This window comes from Echinops telfairi, unplaced genomic scaffold, assembly GCF_000313985.2.
Source record: "Echinops telfairi isolate 266 unplaced genomic scaffold, ASM31398v2 ScPeMD7_5868;HRSCAF=6743_0, whole genome shotgun sequence".
NCBI lineage: Eukaryota > Metazoa > Chordata > Mammalia > Afrosoricida > Tenrecidae > Echinops > Echinops telfairi.
In genome coordinates, this window is record NW_022109767.1 from 13,040,587 (window position 1) to 13,052,733 (window position 12,147).

Below are 12,147 nucleotides of genomic sequence, written 5' to 3' on the forward strand. Positions count from 1 at the left end.
ACTAGAGGAAAGTTGTATGTTTCATCTTTGCTATACTGCACCCTGACTGGCTCATGTCCTCCCCACGACCCTTATGTGAGGGGATGTCCAGTTGCCTGAAGATGGGCTTTGAGTCCCCACTCCTCACTCCCCCTCACTGACAGTGATATGATTTTTTGTTCTTTGATGCCTGATACCTGATCCCTTTGACACCTCTTGATCGCACAGGCTGGTGTCCTTCCATGTGGGCTTTGTTGCTTCTAAGCTAGATGACCACTTGTGTATCTTCAATCCTTTAAGACCCTAAGTGCTATGTCTTTTGATGGCCAAGCACCATCAGCTTTCTTCACCACATTTGCTTATGTACACATTTGTCTTCAGCGATCCTGTTGGGAAGGTGAGCATCATGGAGTGCCAGTTTAATAGAGCAAAGTGTTCTTGCATTGAGGGAGTACTTGAGTGGATGCCCAATATCCATCTGCTACCTTAATACTAAACCTATAAATATATGCACATAGATCTATTTCCCCATTATCCCCATTTACATATGTACATTCCTGTATTTAGACCTCTATAAATACCCTTTGCCTACTAGTTCTTTTCTTTTTTTTCTTTTACTTTCCTCTTGTCCCACTATCATGCTCAGCCTTCATTTGGGTTTCAGTGTTCCTCTCGGTTACATCTCCCTTGATCAAGCCCTACCAGTATCTTTTTAAGGCAGTAGAAAGCCTCATCTTTTCCTAGCAGAGTGGTTGATAGTTTCCAACTACTGACCTTGATTGAGGTCAACAGCCCAATGTGTAACCCACTCTGCCACCAGAGCTCCTATGCATGAGTCACACACAGACAGATATACATAATTACACATATGGACATATTAAGAAGATACAACTTGTATTCTCTGAATTGTATTGGTAGGTATAAGCATTCCCAGGGACATACATAGACAATTTTTACTTTTTCCTAATTATTTGGACATTAGTTACATGGCCTCCTTGACAGAGTGGCATGCATTTCATATTAAATATGGATGAGCATTTTATGATACCAGGTTTTCTAAACTGGAAAGGAAATTATATATAATAAGGTAAAATAGGAATTATGAGTAAGAGGCTATTTTAAGGCATTATCTGTGTAGGAAAGAAATCAGTCTTTTAAAAAAGTAGCTGAATAGTGAAAGAGGAAAAGTTATAGGAGGTGAAATCTTCCGAACTACCAACGTTTCTTCTTGTAGTTACATGAAATTATAGTTCACTTGCTAGTGAAGTAATACATATTTCTCACTCACATGAAAGAATGCAGAAAATAATCTGTCATATATTATAAAAGTTAAAGTACATAAAGAGATAACTTTGATATTTACATCCTAACCAATTTTTAAACATTGTCATTTTTGAGGGGTTAGGGTGCAAGGTAGAGATGCACTATCAGCTATTTCTTTGTTATTGAATATAATTCCTTCTATCAAAATTTCACCTCTAGTCCTAACCTTATCACCCTGAGTTTCACAAAGTACTCCACACTGTCAGCTCACCATAATTGCATGGTGGGCTACTGGAATATTAGATCCCTATGCAGAATAGCTAATAGAGCATTACTCCTACAGTGGTTTCCCTTGTTCCTGACAATGCTGTTCTTACAGTTGTCATGCAGTCCCCCGGATTCATCGTCACCCACTGCACAGTGCAACAACACCCTGCCAAGTCCTGGGGCTTTCTCATGGTCAGTTGCAGCTTAACCTTTGTGATATAGAGGGCGTTCACTGCCTTACTTTTCAGAACTCGAGCACCGTGCCTTTCTTCCTAGCCTGTCTTTGTCTAGAAGTTCTGCTAAGACCTTGTGTTAGTCTAGGTGCTAATCCAGAGAAACAGATCCACAGAAACTTATGTATAAGACAGTTTATATAAAGATTAAGTGTACATCAAGAAAACATACCAACCCAGTGCTGCCCAAGCCCACAAGTCCAACATTATTAACCCATTAACTCATATGTCCAGCAGCAATCCACACAGTCCTCCTCCATCTCACAGAACACACGCAATGATGCCGACTGCAGGAGGAAAGCCGAGTCAGTGAACGTGTAAGCATCTCAGCACTGGCAGGGGTCTCCACACGGCTGCTCCAGCCCCCAGGGCTGCATCGGGGTAGGTCCATGTGGCTTCTCCTCAGGGATGTCTTGCAGGGAGTGAACCTTGCCAGCTGAAGCAGGGAACTGGCAAAGGCAGCTGCACCCTGGTCTGACCATCACAAAGCAAGAGACCCGAGAACTCGAAAGGCTTGGCTCACCGAGCCATTTATCCCTCCGCCCTTCAATTAACCTCACATGTGTTTATGGGCCAGGTTGGCACAATAAACTAACTACCTCAGAGCTGCTCCACATCATATGACAAGCAAATCTTCCTGGACAGACAGGATGGTAGCTGCCCATGAAGTAAACTGGCCTGATATTAAAGCAGGTTGTCCTGCACTGAAGGCAAGAATAATATCTCTGAACCCACCCTGCTCCCATGTGAACCGTAACAGGTAGTGTTTTCAAGCTATGGACCTTGAAGTGCGTGTTCTCTTCATGTTCCCCAGCCTTTTGACTCCGGGCCTTTCCTGTCAGCAACTCTTGCTCAGACGGCATCCTCATCCGCATGGATGTGCAGGTGCTCTCCACCTCCTTTCCCTGCCTGCGTCATTCCACGTTTCAGTCCGCTCTCAAAGCGCTAGCCGAGATCTCTTTCCCACATACATGTGTAATTCCTCGGCAAAAACAAAACTCAGTCACCCTGTTGTACAGGGTAGAGCTGCCCCTGGGAGTGCCCAAGGCAGTAACTGTTTAGTGACAGCAAGTATGAACAACGATGATGTCTTAGAAGATAGATCAAATTTTGAAGAGCAGACAAGTTCTACTTTATACATAATCACTTGGGATTCTGATAGGACCTGGAAGTGACTTTAAATGTAATTGAATGTTGAAAATTCGAGTCTCGATCTTGAGCTCTGAGGTAAAATATGAGAGTTGTAGGTTTAAATTCGGTGTTTGAGTGTTGTTTCCTTTGCGCTCACCTGCTTGTCAAGGAAGAGTTTCTTTGGAAATCCCTGCGTCTTTAAAGTGACGAGACTGCCCCCGATAAGCTTTTGTTTGTTTCTTTGTTTGGTTCCACACAGATCATTTGACTTTTTCTTTGTCTAACAAACATGCGTGCTGCCTCGTTGTTTTGTTCTGTAACTCTGTGCCCTTCATTTTGCCTGAAATCTATGTCCTTCCCCTTTTGAATATTAAGTTATTAGCCAAGCTTCATGGGTTTGCTAAATTGCCTCTGCTTAGTACTCCCAGTCAGATTCAGTAAATACTTTTAAGCATCTTCATTTCAAATACTTTAAGCTGTGTCTTAGTTAAATTAATTAATAGCAAATCTGGTATAAAGTATCTTTCTCTGGCTGACACGACTTTGCTATTTTGGACATTGCATGTCAGTGATTAGGAATTTTAATCGACTGATAAATAAGACAAACATGTCTTTATATTTAATTATAATTACTTGAAGCAAATTATTTAACTCAATTATTAACGAATGAAGATATAAAAATGAAGATACTGAATTGTATAAGAAATGACTAAGCATATATCATTTTCATAAACTGTGATTGTTATTGCTATCTCTGTAGAGTCACACATCCTGGATTTCACGTACAGAAAAACATACCAAAACACAAAATGGAGAATAAAAAAAGCTAACAACAATAACAAAATTAAATTGAGAAATAAAACCCAATTGAAAAGAAAGTAGAAAATATTAAAAACTAGAGCTTTAAAATGGAACAAAAGGGAGGTCAAGTGCTAAGGTGTTAAATTTTAACCCAACTAAATCTGCCACATGGAGCCCTGGTGGTGTATTGCTTACTCAGTAGGCTGCAATCTGCAGGTGAGTAGCTTGAAATCAAAGCCAGGTCCGAGGGAGGAAAATGTGGGATTTCTACTCCTGTCAACAGTTACAGTTTGGGAAACTCACAGGGGAAATTCTACCTTGTCCTATGAATCAGCATCTACTCAATGGCAATGAGTTTTGACATCTGCTATAATCCACTTCCCAATGCATTGTGTACGATACCAAGATTATTCACATTCCTGGGCTATGTTCAGAGGCAGGTTCAAGCGAGGTTGGGGGGAAATGGGGAACTAATAACAAGTGCAAGAAAGAAAAACTTTCTAATATTGATTGTGGTAATGAATTTACAACCCCTTTTTATATCATTAAACAGTTGAATATATGATACATGGATTTATGTCCAAATAAAACTGTATTATTAAAAATGTGAATGCATATATTGACTGTTAATCATGTGACCATTATCTCATCTCTTGTCTTAGCATTACATGCCTCTACATAAACAATCATATGATACACTTATTTTTATAGTTTTGTGTTTTACTTCAAATTAATTTATGCTGTAACTATGCCTTCCCCTTTTCTTCTTTTGCACCATGAGCAAACAGACGCATAGTAAGTAGAGTGTTTGTGTTGGGTCGATAATGATAGCCACAACAGCAGTCAAGTATGAACCTACTCTTGTACTGTGCCCATTTCACTGGTTTCTGCCCCACTCATCGTTTTCATGTAGGAATCCTGCTGCCACTGGTCAATTCTGACTGATAGAGCAATAAGGTCTGACCCTATCGCAATAAGGTTTCCATTCCCGAGATCTCTGTGGGTACAGTTTGCCACATCTGTATCCCACAGAGCAGCTGTAGGGTTGAGCTGCCTACCCTTCATTTAGCAGTCGAACACTTCAGCCAGGGCACCACTGGGACGCATAAGGAATTGTGCCAAACCTAGCCAAAGCCACTGCCATCAAGTCCATTTCAACGTGTAGTGACTCTGTAACAGGGTAAATCCACCCCTGTGGGTTTCTGAGACCCCCAACTCTTGACCAAAGTAAAAAGCCTCCTCTCTCCCTGGGAAGTGGCTGGTGGTCTCAAATTGCTGACTTTATGGATTGCAGCTGAAGGCGTAACTGCTGTGTCCCTGGGGTTCCTCTAGCTGTATCAGGCCATATAAAAAGTCTCTCTCTCTCACACACACACACACACACACACACACACACGAGAGGGAACCCCCCCCCCCAAAAAAAAACCCAGAATTTTTTCAAAGCTGCGTATTTAAAATTTTTACAAAACAACCTTATCACCTTCAAAGTACTCTCCATTACACTTAATATAGTTGTCAAATCTGCAATTCTAGTCTTGGAAACATTTTTCAAGCTCATCTGTTTGGATATCTGAGAGTACCTCCCTTGTTTTTGATTCACCTCCTTTCATATCCTTCCATATCCCTCTTAATTCGTAGAAACAAAGAGAAGCTGCACGGAGTGAGGTCAGGTGGATACGGTGCATGGAGCAAGAGAGGCAAGCTGTTTTTTTGCCCAAAACTGGCACACTGAGATGGTTTCATGAGCAAGTGCATTGTCGTGGTGGCAAAAGTAGCTCCCCATCTGTCACAAATCAAGCCTTTTGTATATCGCACTGTTAACACAATCTTTTTTAGAACCTCTAAATAGAAACCTTAATCAGCAGCCTAACCTGGTGGGACAAATTCCAAATGCACTACGAATTGACATTTTTGTCTCTTCAGGAAGTTGACAGACATCCAGAATGAGGTTTGTCATCAATTGACATTTCACCTTTTTGAAGTGAGAAAATCTCTCAGACACGAGTTTTACCCATAGTGCTCTCCTTGTAAGCTGTGTTCAACACAGCCGTGTTCAACAACAGTTTCTGCAGCATTTTCCTCAGCAGGAAACAAAATTTCTACACTGGTCTCTCAAATCGGCCATCACAAAAAATGAGGTTCAAGTGAAACTGCTTTCACCAAAAAATTCACTGTGACCAGAGAGAACTTTCCCAGGCGACACCACTGGGTGCACTAACTCATAGTAAGTTGCTCGATGATCGCCTAATGGGGCAAAGGCATACTAAAAATATCTGCCCAAAAGAGCTTTTTTCTTTTTTCTTTTGCATTACCATAGTGTGAAAGAATATGTCTTACATATAAAATGGCAAGATTTACATTTAATAGATTTTGTTTTGTTTCAAGCTATTTTAATATTTCTCAGAATTTCATTAGAAAATACAGCAACTCAAGACTGACAATTCCTCTTATTTCTCCATATGCTTTGCCTATAATATTAGGAAATAAAGGGAGGGATGCATAAAGATTTTTAATAGCAGTTAAGTAATTTAAAAGATGCTTCCCTTTGCAACACAGAAACAAAGTATTATACATACTGTACTATATGTACATCAGCAAATAGGACAAAATTAAGATTTGAGTTCCAGCAGTAAACGCCTTCTGCTATATTTTCTTTATATCATAAACTTATGTGTGACAATGGAAAAAGTAATGAAAAATGGGATTGGTTTAAATAATAAAAGTTTTTTCAGAGGGAAATGTATCCCACATCTCAATGGCAATAATCATTTGTAGTAACTAGAAATTATGTCTATACTTTAGAAAAAGTTAATATAGAGGATTCGATGGGTTTATTTTATTAATAGTTTCCCTTACGTGCTTGAACCACATGGAGCTCTTATTTAGTCAAAAGATTGACTATTAGATAATGTAAAATGCTATACATTTTTATATTTGTGATTCTGCAACTAAAATGAATCTCATATTCCTATAACAATGTATCTAGTATTCCTATAGGCCATATTTGCCTGTAGACGATATAAGCTCATATTGAAAGGCAAGATTTAAATCTTCAAAATTTTCCCACCAAGTCCACTTATATGTTGACATCAAGTTGAAATTTCGGTGCAGAGTGAGCTATGAAGAATATATTAATGCCATGAGAGTTTTGATTTTTAACAGTATAAAATTTGAATACTACATACATTTGTGGGACTATGAAGGGATTCATAATAGTAGCTACACATTTTTCTGTAGCACACAATGCTTGATATTAATAGCCCACATATTTTATGGAAAACCAAATAAGAGAAAAAATAATTTACTGTTAAGAAGGTATTTTATATAGCATCTGGGGCCTTAATGGCTTGTCTCCAAACAAGCGGACATTTAAGTGAGATGTGAACTAAGTCCACATGGAAGAAGTATACCATAAGAACTCACTGAAGGATTGGAAACCATATAATCTGATGTCGAAGGAGGGATCAGTGTTAGCGCCTAAATTGTTAGAGTCCAGTGTGCCGAAGATGGTGGTTGACAGTGGGATCCCAAGGTTCATTTGAGGAACTACTTAGGAAACAAGCCTTTGGAGAACTCCCCTATCTAAAATTGAGGGATGGGAGGAAAGTGATCACCAAACCGTGTTTGGGAGAGAGGAGTATAGAAAATCGAAGGCAGAAATCTGACTTGAACAGTTAAAACTCTGTCAGTAGACCCTCCCTGTGTTGCGACTGGATCTGATCTGGTGTCCCAAATGTCTGCATTTTTGGTTTGTATTGTTTGGCTGGGTATCTGTGTGTTCATACTGGGATGCGTCTCCGAGGTGTTTTGTCGTTGGAGGTCACCCTCATGAAGTTGTGTTGTATGTTTTTACGTTTCAGTATATGAAACCCAGGATGGATGAGCCTACAGGGACAGCAAGTAGAAGGGGGTTGGGGGTAGAGGGGTGCAGTGGTGGTGGTTGAGAAAAAGGGCGATCATGTCAAGGAGTCTCCAGAAAAAGAATGTTTGGAAACTGATTGTACCATTCTGTTTTATGTGATTGAACATGGGATGACATATGTATTAAATCCTAATTAATAATAAAAATTTTATAAAGAAGATACTTTATAAGATCCTTTCATAATTGATCGGAAAGGGTCTCTTATCTCAATAGTCTTCTCTGTTTGGGAATCTCTGACAGACACCATTTGGAAGGAATTTTCCACAGAAGCAACAGATAGTATGTAATTTGTGTTTTTATCTGGTGGTGAAATCTGAGGTCAAAGAAAGTGAGAGATTAAGGGACGTTCCTCAGGCAAGCTTTACAGCTCTTCTGGAATTGCAGTGCTCGGGCCAGGGCTTCATTCTGCCGACTGAATGTGCAAAATTGAGGCTGTTTGCTCATCATCCCAGAAGATCTGTTGCATGGCTCTGTTATTGAGATTTGTTATTGTCAAAGGTCATAGAGCATCCTTATAATGAATTCCCTAAAGGACAGCTAGCTCTTTAAACCAGGTGGCTCAGAAGCCCTGGTCAACTGCATACATTTGCAAATTACAGATCTAGAAAATGGTTGAAAAGCATGAAGCTTGTAACTCAAATGTTACTAGACTCACTCATGGAATCTTTGGACTGAAACATTTCTGCGTGCTTTTCTTTGACTTCTCAAGAGATCTTACATTCTTTGGCTTCGGTAACCTTGCTACTTCTAAGTACTATTTAAAGTTTCAAAGGATTTCTTTGTGTGTGATTTCTACATTACATTTTAAGAGGCTGGGTAGCAGGGAGGGTTCAATGTGCTTAGGTTGTATAATCGTGAATATGGCAGTAGAGCATATGTTCTGTCATAGAACAGTACAGCTATTTGGGAGTAGGACGTCTCTGAGGAGGGCCACACCTTGCTTGTGAAGGCAGAAGAAATTTTTAGAGGGTTAAAAAGTCCTGAAAGAATGTCCTTATATTTTTCTGTATCAAATTGAAAATGTGTATGTGTGTGTGTGTGTGTGTGTGTGTGTGTGTGTGTGTGTGTGTGTGTGTGTGTGAGGGGTGTCTTTTTATCACTACTTCAACTATTTTTTTCCATAATAAAAGAAAATGTATTTTTACCTATCAAATTTATCTTCAGAAGGATTGTCACAAATGTTTTAACAGTTACAATCTATATATCCCAATTTAGCTCTCCTGGGCCAAATTCCAAAGTACATGTTTGTGTGTGTGTATATATATATATATATATAATTGCCATTTTGTGGTGAAATTAGACAGTAACATTAGAACAGTGGATAAAAGCTTCTATTTTTTTGAATATTCAAATTATATTTTGCTTTTCTCTTCAAGCATTAACTGTTGGATAGTTTTCTACAATATATCTTCTACTTTCTGGTTTTGTGCCAACATCCAATTTATTATAATAGTTGTTTTTTGTCATATCCTTACAAAATGACCTGTGCTTTGCAAGCTTTCTATTTTAATTAGTATTTTCATAGCATTCTTATATATTTGTATGTAGTTAGTGTTAAAAGGGATTTGAACTTTGGCTAATACATTTTTGTTTTAATTAATATATGGAATAAATGTCTCTATCTTCATGTATTTTTAAATTTTCTTTCCTATTCTCATTTTCCTTACCCTCTCCTAGCCTCTCCGTAACAATCAAGTCCACTTATTTTGTGTGAAACCATTTATCTTGACTTATTTATTTTGTAATAGTGATCTCATACAGTATTTCTCTTGATGAGATCAATTACTGCTGAGCATAATTTCTTCCAAATTCCTCCATGTTATGAAGTGGTTAGCAGTTTCATCACTGGTTTTCGGAGGTACATAGTGTTTTATAGTAACGATGTACCAGGATGTGTTTATCCATTTCTGCATGGACAGGCGTTTTGTTTTTCCCATTGTTTTGCTATTCTGAATCCAGACCAAAGCTCGCTGTCCTTGATTGAGTCCATTCCAACTCAGAGTGACCCTGTAGGGCAGAGCAGAACTGCCTCGGTGGGCTTCTGAGACGGTGACGCTTTAAGAGAGTAGAACGCCTAGTTTTTCTCTCTCAGAGAGGTCGGTGGTTTAGAACTGCTGACATTGTGATTAGTAGGTCGGTTGGTAAACTCTTAGGTGTGCATGTATTTGGTCATGTTTTGTAGACTTTGGGACAAATGGGAGAGTAACTCTTCACAGTCCTAATAGACTAAGAAATGTGACATAACAAAGGCACTCACAAGACCCACACCCAGAGATGAGGGAGTCAGTCTGCTCTGTGATGACAGAAAGGTCCTTTAATTGGACTGACTGTGCTAGCCCAAGGCACATTGCATGTGTGGGGTCAGTCTTCCAGACACAAAGGTGAGATGTAAAAAGACTTCCCTCTGAGCTATAAGGGATTTAAAACCTTTGCTCTAAATCGTTGCAAAAGGCATGCTGAGCAAACTGAAGACCACCACTTTTCTTGACCACATCAGTGTTGAAGTCTCAGAAGAAAACACTGTCACAAATGTCAAGGGACATAAAACCCCGAGGCTCGTCGACCAGTGGTGTTGGAAAAATTGGATTTCCTAATGCAGATGAAACAAGACCCACACCTCTCACCATTGTCACAAAAACAAACTCAAGGTGGATTAAAGACCTAAGCGTAAACCCCAAAGCTCTCAGGATCATCAATGGGAAGGCTGGAACAAACGTAAGGACCTTAGTGCAGGGCATGCATAGATAGATGAGTGGGCCATGCTGAAATTACATCATTTACGCACATCAAAAGACTTCATCAGGAGAGTTAAATGAGAGCCCACAGATTGGGGGAAAATTTTTAACAACGAAACATTGGACAAAGGGCTAATTACCAGAATATAAAGAACTCTAAAACAGATCAATAAGACAATAACAAGAGACTCATTAAGAAATGGAGAGAAGACATAAATAGACAATTCACCAAAAATGAAGTACAACTGGCTAACAAACATAAAAAAAAATGCTCATGATCACTAGCCATCAGAGAGACACAAATTAAAACCCAGAAGAGATGCCACTTTATACCTACAATGCTAGCCACCCCCCCGCACCCCCCCAAAAAAACCCCCATAAAAAACCAAATGTTGGATTTGGAGAGATTGGAATTCATACACACTTCTGCTGGACGTGTAAATCACACAGCCACTGTGGAAAATGATAGGGTGACACTTAAAGCAACTGGAAATTGAAATCCCATATGATCCAGCAATGCCACTATTAGGCAGTTATCCTAAGGAAATCAGAGACACAACACGAATGGAGGTGTGCTGTCCCATGCTCATAGCAGCAGAGTTCACAGTAGTGAGAGACTGGAAAGAGCTTAGATGCACAACAGTGGAAGAATGGATAAAGATACATGGTACAGTATGCATATGCACCCCCCCCCCACCAAACCGACGAAACCATGAAACACCACATGATATGGAAGGACTTGAAAGACATTATGCTGAATGAAGTAAGTCGATCATCAAAGGACGAGGGTATGAGTGGGCTACTATGAGAAGAAATACCAACTTAACAAATCTTAGGACCCAATTCCTGGACAAAAGGAGAGTAGGCTACCTACTGGCCAGACCATGCATCATCTTTCTCCCTTTTGCACACTTCACAAGAGCCGATATGAATGAGACCGAACCTGGTGTGGGGCCACTCCTTCAAGAAGAAGGAATTGGGAGATGACCATCCGCTTCAGGTTATACAACACAAGCCTGGGGCAGATCAGTGGGGGCCCCCACAGAATGGAAAGAGAAGCTTTCTGGAAATTCAAACCAACACCACAAGAGGGGACCACCTACATTGTGGAGGAAATGCTGGTAGTTCTGTTGTAATTATAGTGGGTGCCTGGGGAGAACTAACCAAGTAGTGGAGGGGATGCTAAACAACAAATATAGGGAACATAAGGGGACAATGGGCTTATTTATATCCAACCTTCCATGAACCACACCATGGACTGAGCACCAGGATGATCACGGAAGCTGACCTGGCAGGTAGCAGGGCACAACACAGGGGCTATTCCAGAAGAACTTAACATAGAGACCCCGCTGAGTGAACTGAACCCTACCATGAAGCTGCCTGCCCCCTTGGACTGAGGGCTGGGTACTTGGATGGGAGAGGAATCAGAGAGTGGATGCCCCAGGATTGTGCAAGGAATAGTCGTTGGACTTGGAGGGGACCCCCAGCTCAGTGGGCGTTCGGTGGAAGGGGACCCAGGATCACCATACATCACTATGCAGTGACTCAACAGGTTGGGATCTGTTGACCAGGCATCTCCACTTGGTGAGTTGGCCCCAGAAAGGCCCCACTGGCATCAGCCCCCATACTTAGGTCAACAGAGCCCAGTCAAATGAGAGATTGAACTGTGTAGGACAAAAACTCGTGGGTTGCAGCTAAGGTGAAACTACTTCCACAGCTTCCTCATATCAACAGTGTTTGGAGTGCTGGGTCGTTGGGAAATTTGATGATGATGATGATAGTGCAATTGACATAGGCCCTGGGGCTGGCGGGGGGG